Source organism: Ammospiza nelsoni, chromosome 2, assembly GCF_027579445.1.
Source record: "Ammospiza nelsoni isolate bAmmNel1 chromosome 2, bAmmNel1.pri, whole genome shotgun sequence".
Lineage (NCBI taxonomy): Eukaryota > Metazoa > Chordata > Aves > Passeriformes > Passerellidae > Ammospiza > Ammospiza nelsoni.
In genome coordinates, this window is record NC_080634.1 from 116799945 (window position 1) to 116810051 (window position 10107).

The 10107-nt window shown below is 46.4% G+C and overlaps 1 long non-coding RNA gene across 1 annotated transcript; it reads right to left on the reverse strand.

Annotated features, from left to right (window-relative positions):
- Window positions 1-466: 466 nt before the first annotated feature.
- LOC132086112 (uncharacterized) lies at window positions 467-9463 on the reverse strand. Its single transcript, XR_009420361.1, has 2 exons — window positions 9318-9463; window positions 467-588 (listed from the first exon to the last, which is right to left on the reverse strand). It is a non-coding gene; the product is annotated as an uncharacterized LOC132086112 (long non-coding RNA).
- Between the last annotated feature and the right edge of the window lie 644 nt (window positions 9464-10107).

Genomic DNA, 10107 nt, shown 5'->3' on the forward strand with positions numbered 1-10107 from the left:
CAGGGGTGATTTTGGTGGCTCTGAGTTGATAGTGAGGCTGGATAATTTTGGGAGTTTCTTCCAACCTCAATGATTCCGTGATTTTATGACAATTATATTTTAAAAAATAAACCTGCATATAGTACAACTTGCTCTGCTTATAATCATTTTATCTGGTCTCTAGTTTATATTCCCCCTCTCAACCCCTCTTTTTTTCAGGAGGACACAACCATGACCCACCCAGATCAGGGTGTGCTGTGCTCACCCAGACAAGGGGGTGTCAGAACCCCCTCCAGCTCCTCTTTAGGGTGAGCCAGGCCAGGAACACTGGCTGCCCACAAGTTCAGGGCTCATTAATCTTTCATACAGGACAGTAAAACATAGAGGAGCAGTAAATATACCTGTCCTTGTTTCCTTCAGCCCATTAAATCAGCTGGAGTCAGTCAGAGTCGGGCTTCTGATATTAAACCATCAACTCTTGAAGCAATTGGAAACTCTGGAGTCTTTTATTGGGTTTACAAGGCTGAGCTTTGGCAGCAGGGGCACGGGCTACAGGAATCAGAATTCTCTTTTTGGCATCTTCTCAACACAAAGGGTGTCTCCCAGCCCCTGAAGACAAAGAAAGAGGAGAAACACTTCATTAAAAAAAAAAAAAAATCAGGCAAAGTATAAGAGGATCACTGACATTTGCTTTTGTGGAACCTTTCTGTTTTAATCAAACTCCTTTAGAGGAAATGCCTTGTACAAAAAGCTCATCCAACCCACAGGAAAATAAGGACTCCTGCTTGGAGTCAGTTTTTGACGAAAAGGCAGCTGGTTGGGTTTTCTTTTTGCAAGAAAGAAAGAAAACTGAGAATGACCCTGAGAAATGCTTCTAGGGATCCAGGGGCAACCAAAATTTCTCTAGGAAACCTGTTCTAGTGCCTTTGACCCTAACAGGGAAAAATTGCTTCCTGATATCTAATCTAACACTACTCTCTGTCAGTGTGGAGCCATTCCCTGTGTGCTGTCCCTGCATCCCCTGGCAATTGTCTCTCTCCAGCTTTCCTGGGGCTCCTCCAGGCCCTGCAAGGCCACCCTGAGCTCAGCCCAAAGCTTCTCCTGTGCAGGTGAGCAATGCCAGCTGTGCCAGCCTTTCCTGCCAGCAGAGCTGCTCCATCCTCTGCCCATCCTGGAGCCTCCTCTGGGCTCTGCAGCAGCTCCAGCTCCTCCCTGGCTGGGGCAGCCCTGCAGGTGGGAAATCACCTGAGGGGACACAGGGACACAATCCCACAGGACACAATCCCACAGGTGGTGGCCCCAAGCAAGGCAGAACTTCCTGAGTTCCTGCTGCCAGCTCAGCGTCTAATTTGGAGCCCCAAAATCCATCCTGACACAGCAGAACCCTGCAGGAGCTCTGACCTTCATGTGTGCCATGTCCCCAAGCCCTGCTGCCAGCCTGGGCACTGTGGGCTGGGCTCTGTCCCTATCCTAAGGAGGCTCCAGCAGCTCCCAGGATTATCCCAGGCAGGGATCAAGTGTCAGCCCAGCTCTCTGATCTTCCACTTGGAGCAGACATGACTTCAACACAGCTCCCTTCAGACAGCAGGCACCAAAACATCTCTTCCTCTTAGAGCTAAAACCTCTTAGAGCTCTTCCTCTCTCCAAAAGGCTGATGGTGAGGTTTGGAACAGGAACAGTCAGACAAAGATCACCCCGGGTTAAAAATAAGAACAGAAGTGCAGGATCATTTGCTAAGGACATCATTTGCTAAGGACATTCAGCACAGGCTGAATTAACTTTTTCCAGGTGTCTCTGGCACACTACAGGTCCTGCACACCCAGTATTTACTGTCCCTCCTTGCTTTACATCCCATGTTCCTCCTGACACGTGCACATCTGCCAAAGAGATATTATTGCCCATTCCTCTGGAATAAATTCCTTCCCTAGCTTTATGCTTTCTCTGTTCCTGAGTATGAAACAACTGTCATTATCCAACATTTTTTGGGAATTTCCAATTTGGAAATGTTGCTGTTCTACACCAACCAAGGTCCTGTTGCCTCCTCTCATAAACTGGACAGTGCCAGACCTGGATTACTGGAATTTCTTCTCCCCAGTTAATTTTTAATAATTACAGCAATTACTGAAATTTCTTCTCCGTTATCTCTTCAGTGTGGGTTGAACCTTTTTAGTCAGGATTAAAGCACTGCACAGGACCTGTCCCAAAGGAGGTGCCAGGGCAGAGCTTTGCAGTGTGACCAGATATCCCCTATACTTCTGAAAATAACTCCTTGGGACAGCTACTCATCACATTCCTCTTTGCCACGGCTGCATCACATTACAGCTCCCCACAGCCTGGAGACAAACCTGTGCACACAAAATTCTGCCTCCAATCCTGGGAGGACAGGATCCCAGTTTCTAGCAGAAATTCTTATTAGCCCCCCAAAGCAAGTGATGCTGGGACTCCATGACTCCAAATTTTGTCTGATATCTGAACTTGGGGATCTTTCTCTTCTTTCTGGGATGCTGTCCTGGTTTCCTGGTTTCCTCCACTCTGGCAATGCTCCTCAGCTCCCTGCCCATTCTCATTTCTTGGCACAGGCAGCGTGAGCTGGAGCTGGAGTTAAACCCAGTCCCAGGACCCATCCTTGGATGTTTTTCCTCCCTCCTCCTTCCCCACAGTCTCCCCAGTGCTGGGGATCAGGTGGGGGTGTCCTCCCCACAGCCCAGCTGTGACTCCCTGTGGATGGATTTATTATCATCAGACAGGCTCATATAACACAGCCTTTCACATTTTTCACAACTGTCTCTACGTGCTAGTAAAAGAAAATTAATTGTTTTATTTTGAAGGGTCTAACACTGTTAACATTTGTTAATATATCACTGATTGCAGTGGGTGTGGCATTAGTTTGTTGTTTTGGTTTGGAAAGACAGGAGTCTGCTAAGTAAGGCAGGAGCCTCCCCTGAAATGGAGAATGTAAACCCTCCCCACCCCTCAGAATTGCAATAAATTTTAAATTAAGGGGCTCTCAGGCAAAAAAAATATGGGAGCAGGAAATAACAGTTTTGTATTAGGGAAGAAAAATAAAAGGATAAAATAAACAATGCAGTAAACCAAAACAACACTGACAGAGTCAGAACCCAACCTGACACCCTGTGGGTCAGGCTGTTGGCAGCAGTCCCGTTGGAATTGTGGCTCAGCCCTCCTGCAGTGTCAGGGGTCGTTCTGCTGGAACAGGGATCCTGGAGAAAGGTGCATCTTCCTCTGAAGATCCAGTGGGAGAAGAGGCAGCTGCTGTTCCTGTGGGGAATCCAGTGCAGAAGCCGTGCTGGTGTTCCAGAATCTCCAGATTATATCCAGGTAGGAATGCTTGGCTCCTCCCTCTGGGCTCACATCTCCCAGTGGGATGCTGCGGTTCTTATCAGCCATGCAGTGACATTCAATGGCTGTTATCAGCAGGTGTCCCCTCAGAGGGAAGAGTGACTGTGCAAGAGATAAGGCAAACTGCCCACTTGACAAAAGACAACTGCCACACAGATGGTGATAGAATACATCTTGCCTTGCAGTCTGGAACATTTGTTTACTTAACTAACACCTAACTTGATCTAGTTCTTTCAAAGCCATTGCTGAAGCCAGCTGGGGTAAAAACAAACCTGCTGAAACTTTTTTCGCAGCATTCTAAGGCATGAAATAACTTTTTACAGTTTTCATCATACTGATGAGCAGATCTTGTTTTCCTATGTTTTTTCTTTAAAAATACTCTTTGTTTTCTTAAAAACACTCATTATAATAATACTTAATACTTAAAAAATACTCTGTTTTTTCTTTAAAATACTAAAATAACTCACTATAATTTTTCTTAAAAATGCTCACTATAATAAGACCTACTGCTTTGGCAGTAGGTGTTGCTCCAGTGAGTATTTCAGTGTTACATGGGCTACTTTCAAGGCTTGATGGAATGTTCTGCTAACCAGACAAGCATTAACACACAAACCATTGTTCTATTTGTCCTTGCTTTTCTACTTCTTACATAATTTTTTGCTGACCAATCTCATGGCTACTGCTTAGCTCTAATCCCAGTTCTGCTGCCTCTGAGTTCTGCCTTTTGCAGCTTTCCCAAAGCCCTCTGATTTTATGGATTCCCACAACTCCCCACCCAAATTCTGGCCCTCCAAGAGCTGCTTCTTCCACCTCCTGTATTTGTCTCTGGATTTGCCACACTGAAAACTCCCCCCAAATCAGCCTGAGGCTGGCCAGAAGCTGAATATAATTTTCTTAGAGTGATTTATCTGATTAAGGCCACACAGACACCAGTATCCAACCCATTTCAACTTGGTGCAGCATGACCCATCATTAAAACCCAGTAAGACTCAAATGCAGATGGAAAAGTACTGGAGGCCACAGGAAGCCAATATTCCTGCTCCATGACTGGCAGCTGAGAATCACTCCTGTGCAGTGCCATGCCAAAACTGTCACCTCCCTGGCCAGAGGGGAGCTGGAAGAGAATGTGCCTGTTTGATTTATTTATTTTGAGACTATTGTGGAAGTGCTTGGCTTTTGTCAGAATAAAATATTAAACAAACAAAAAAAATCCTCCCATGGTGGTAAGGGAAATACAGGCTGGGCATTGGGGAAGAAGGCAGCTCCTGTGCTTGGTGCTGCAGATTTCATCAGGGTAATGTGATTTTGAAGGCTCAGGCTGGCAACAGGCAGGCTCAGCACTGCTCAGCAAAGGGCTCCAGCTCACCTGCAGCCCCTGCTGGGCCCCGCCAGGGCAGGGACTGCAAATTGGAGCTGACAGGACAGTGGCATCCAGCCAGGACCCCATCCTGGAGTGTGACAGTGTTAACAGGGGTCTGAGGATGAGGGAAGAGATGAGGATCTGACTCCATGTTTCAGAAGGCTGATTTATTATTTTATTATATATATTATATTAAAACTATACTAAAAGAATAGAAGAAAGGATTTCATCAGAAGACTAGCTAAGAATAGAAAAAGAAGGAATGATAACGAAGGCAGCTGACTGTGATTGGCCATTAATTAGAAACAACCAACATGGGCCAATCACAGATGCACCTGTTGCATTCCACAGCAGCAGACAATCATTGTTTACATTTTGTTCCTGAGGCCTCTCAGCTTCTCAGGAGGAAAAATCCTAAGGAAAGGATTTTTCATAAAAGATGTCTGTGACACTGGAGCTCAGCAGAGCAGAAATCACCGTGCCTTGAGCCCAGCCCCACAGCCCAGGGTCAGGATCCCACAGTCACCTCACCCTCTCTCTGTGCACTCTGAGCTCTGATGTGTCCTGGTGTCTGTCTTGGAATCACAGAGCCATTTAAGTTGGAAAAGGCCTTTAAGATCATCACACCCAACCATTCCCCCAGCAAACCAAGGCCACCAGTGCCCCATGTCCCCAGATGCCACATCTGCAGAGCTTTTAAATCCCTACAGGAATCAAGATCCAGCACTGTCCTGAGCAGCTCATCCCAATGTTCAACAACCCTTTCCTTGCACTATTTTTTCCTCATATCCCATCTAAACTTCCCTTAGTGCAAATTGAGGCTTCCTTTCCTTTCCTTTCCTTTCCTTTCCTTTCCTTTCCTTTCCTTTCCTTTCCTTTCCTTTCCTTTCCTTTCCTTTCCTTTCCTTTCCTTTCCTTTCCTTTCCTTTCCTTTCCTTTCCTTTCCTTTCCTTTCCTTTCCTTTCCTTTCCTTTCCTTTCCTTTCCTTTCCTTTCCTTCCCTTCCCTTCCCTTCCCTTCCCTTCCCTTCCCTTCCCTTCCCTTCCCTTCCCTTCCCTTCCCTTCCCTTCCCTTCCCTTCCCTTCCCTTCCCTTCCCTTCCCTTCCCTTCCCTTCCCTTCCCTTCCCTTCCCTTCCCTTCCCTTCCCTTCCCTTCCCTTCCCTTCCCTTCCCTTCCCTTCCCTTCCCTTCCCTTCCCTTCCCTTCCCTTCCCTTCCCTTCCCTTCCCTTCCCTTCCCTTCCCTTCCCTTCCCTTCCCTTTCCCTTTCCGCCCCTTCCTGCCCTTCCCCTTCCCCTTCCCTTGAAATTTCCTTTCCTTTCCTTGAAATGTCCTTTCCTTGAAATTTCCTTTCCTTTTTTTTTCCCTTTCCTTGCCTTTGTTTTTTTTTTTTTTTCCTTTCCTCTTTCCTTTCCTCTCCTTTCACTTTCCACTCTCGTGGAACTTTCCTGAACTTTCCTTTCCTGTCCCTTGTTACCGAGGAGCAGAGCCTGACCACCACCTGGCCCCACTTTCCTGTTAGGGATTTATGGAGAGGGAGAAGATCCCTTCTTTGGGATTTGGTTTCTCTTTGATCCACTGAGCTCCACTCTGGTGCTACACAGTTATGGAAAAAAAAAAAAAAAAACACTTTAAAAAAATCCGTTCTTCTAGGTTCTTGCATTGCTTTGTGCAATGGTTCTTTTTCTGGGGATAGGTTCTCCTGAGGATTGCACTGCTGGGGAAGGAGAGGTGCTAACAGGTTCTTCCCACACCTCTCAGCAAACCCCAGCTAGCTGGCAGGAAGGCTCTCTGTGTGACATCTTCCTCTGCACACGCGAGGAAGGGGCCTCTGCAGCTTCAGAAATATGCTCCAGACTTTTCCAGTGAAGTAGGAAACACAGATAAGTTCTGTTCTGCTTCAAAATGTCACAAAATCACGGAAACAGCAAGGGTGGAGGAGACCTTCATGGCCATCCAGTGAGCAAAAAGGAGTGAAAGGTGAGCGTATTCTCAGCCATTTCTCCTGCAGGCTGCTTAACAGGAGAGTTTGGTGAGAAAGCAGTGAAAACACCATGAGAAGGAGAAGGTTTGATAGCTGTCACATATCAATATGATGGGGGGAAAAAAGTGATTACTTTTCAAGGAGAATGGACAACCCAGAAGCAAATAATCTTACCAAAAGAAGAAGGTGCAGTTCTGCTTTCATCTTTTCATCAGTGCATTGATACTTTGATTTTATTCCCACAAATTCTTTTCTCCCTTTTCTCATAAAGGTGAAAGGAAGTTAACTGGGTAATTTTCTCAGGTTTAGCTGGGTGTGTGCTCTATTTGCAATTTGTCATAGCTGGGGCAGTTCTCTGCTGTTCCTGGGGCAGTTTTTCCTTTCTCTCTCCCACAGCCAACCCTCCCTGCAGGAGATCTCTGCTGTCCATGGCCACTGAGTGTCCCTGCAGGGCTGATCCAATCCCAGCATCCCATGGGGAGATGCTCCGCCCAGGGGAGGAGCCAAGCATTCCTGCCTGGATCCAATCTGAGGCGCTGGGACAGCAGAACAGCCTTTCCACTGCATTCCCAGAGGAGCAACTGCCTCTTCCACTGGAGCTGCAGAGGAAAACTCCCCCCTTGTGCAGGATCCCTGCTGCAGCAGAGCCACAGCTGGCACTGCAGGAGGGCTGAGCCCCCCTGGGATGGGGCTGGGACACCGCCCTGACACACAGGGGGCAGGGACTGCTCTGACTCTGTCAAGGTTTTGGATTTTTTGTTTGTACTATGGCATTTTTATTTTTAATCTTCCTAGTAAAGAACTGTTATTCTCATATCTTTGCCTGAGAGCCCCTTAATTTCAAATTTATAATAATACAGAGGAAAGGGGTTTACATTTTCCATTTCAAGAGAGTCTCCTGCCTTCCTTAGCAGACACCTGTCTGTTCAAGCCCAGGCAGCAGTCTATGGTCAAAAATGAGCTTGGACAAGCTGGCATCAAAACTCAGCTTCTCTTAAATCCAGTGACAGAGTTATTCCTCACAAATCAAACATCCTGACAGAGAAAGGTACAGTGCCTCAAAGAAACTGTGGCCTCTAAAGCAGTCCCAGGTGTTCTCAGAGATTCATCCTTCATCTCTCCACAGTTCCTTCCTACTTTTACCTCTGGAGGTATTTAAAAGTGAAGATGTGACCCTTAAGGAAGATTTTTTAGTGGTGGGGTTGGCAGTGTTAAGTTTATGGTTGGATTCAGGGATCTCAAGGGTCTTTTCCCACCTAAATGATCCCAAATTCTCAGTGACAGAAAGGCATCACCATGGTGCTCCACATCTAATTTGGACTCCTATGCCCTTGATTTGTGTCACCCAACTCTGCACTCCAGTAACCAGTGAGTTCCTTTCCCCTGAGCTAAATGGAGACAGAAACTCATGAAGATGAGTCTCAGCTGAGATTTGTTGCTCCCTCCCCGTGCTTCTTGCTTGGCAATGATGGGAACAACAAGCATCCTTCAGGATATCTGACATCAAACCTAAAACTCACAATCTGCTTCCTGAAGGAATGACTGTCTTGAGTTCTCAGCTTCCCAGATGATATGTCAAGCATATTTCCAGCCTCCCAAAGCTGCCAAAGGATGCAGACAGACAGACAGACTTATCTCCTGACATTAAAGAGAGGACTGTAAGCAAGTTTTATTACTTGGAAGGTGGATGAATGGATGTGGTGCCTGGAAAAGTGGCCAGAAACCCTGACTGGGGGCTGGCACTGCCCTGGCAAAGCTCCTGAACAGTTTAATTTCTCTCCAATGAATTTCACAAAGAGAAAATTTTCATTTTCATTTCAAAACTCCTGAAGAGTTTAATTTCTCTCCAATGAATTTCACAAAGAGAAAATTTTCTCCTTTCTTAGGAGAAAATCTCTCACACAGTTTGTGGGCTCAGAATTGCTCTCACCCATGGCCCAAGTTCCCTTCTGGGCCTGCCATTCCAAACCCTTTATTAGCCACACAGTGCAGCACCTCATATTTATTTTCCCACAAAACAAACAATTGACTAACTCTATCCACTCTGTTCTTGCCATGGTACTCAAAATCACGTCTTTGACACTTCAGCAGCCTGTGAAAGTTGACAATCAATCATCCCCAAGTGCCAACAGCCACATCCTATGACATATATGGATCTGTAGGAAGCATAGCTTGAAGCCTTTCTAATTTTAGCTTGTTTTAGGATACGAGAAGTTTCAAGCATCAATCATCCAAGGAAAATGCTTTACATACCAAAGTGTCACTAAAAAAAAAAAAAAAACACCAAAAAAAAGAGTGCAGCCTGCTGGTTTGTGTGTAGCTGGGGTGCACTGGGAGGATTTTGCATCCATCGATCCCTGAAGCCTGTGAAATGCTGTGTACTCTGTGCTAACCAGCTGCAGTTGCCTTCTCCCAGTAAAACAGGAATATATACATGCAGGCAGTATTCCTCCAAGTGCATTTAAGCCAATAGCTCACAAATTCGTGCTACTGATTTTCATTCAGCTGCAGTTTAGAAAAGATTGAATTCTTTGCACTGAATTACTGCAGAAAGTATTAAGCTTATGTAAGCAGAATTAACATTATGGCTAAAACCACCGAGCAGCAGCCGGCCCCAGTTTATCCTTGGCATACTCACAGCCCCCTTTTCTCCTGGCAGGAAGGATGGCCAGCCCGTGCTGATCCCAAGGAACATCCCAAATTTCTGTGCTGGCTGCAGGCTCTTTGCTGTCCCGTTTGCTGTCTCACCCCAGGCACCAGCTGAAGACCAGGGCAGCGTGTCCCTCCCACGTGGGAGGCTCAGCATTCCTCACATTCCCTCCCAGCCTTCCCGGATTAGACCCTGTCCAGAAGATCACCGCTGTATTTCTGCCTTAACAAGAACGGGCAAAGTGTGGTGGACTTTGTCTCAAACCCAAAGGCTGCAGCCCTGCCCGGTGTCCTGAGTGCTCTCAGGGATTTTGTTCTGAGGGGAAAAGTGGAACTTGTGGTTCAGCAGGCACAGGGAGCTCAGGCAGCCTGGGAAGGCACATCACACATTGGATTTGCCACATTTTCATCAAGGCACAGCACACATTGGATTTACCACATTTCCAGAGTGGTTAACAGTTCTGTGTTTATGTTGTCCACCATGCTCCCCAAAGTCCTTCTGCTCCAAACCTCTGCAGCAATGAAGGATTGGTGTCCTGCTTTGGCTGCTGGTGAGATGGGGAAAATTTCCCCCAGGAAGAGAAATTACCTGCAGGAATGTAAGAAATGCTAAAATCAGTGGTTCACCCAAGCAGGTACTCAGTCTTTGAAAATGGGAACAGGAAAAACTATTTAAGAATAGAAATATTTAAATCCTTTTGCTGCTAGTCATCAGCATCTGTGACTCCTTGGATTTGGGATGTTGTGGACACATCCCAGGCTGTAGGATCCATCTGGAT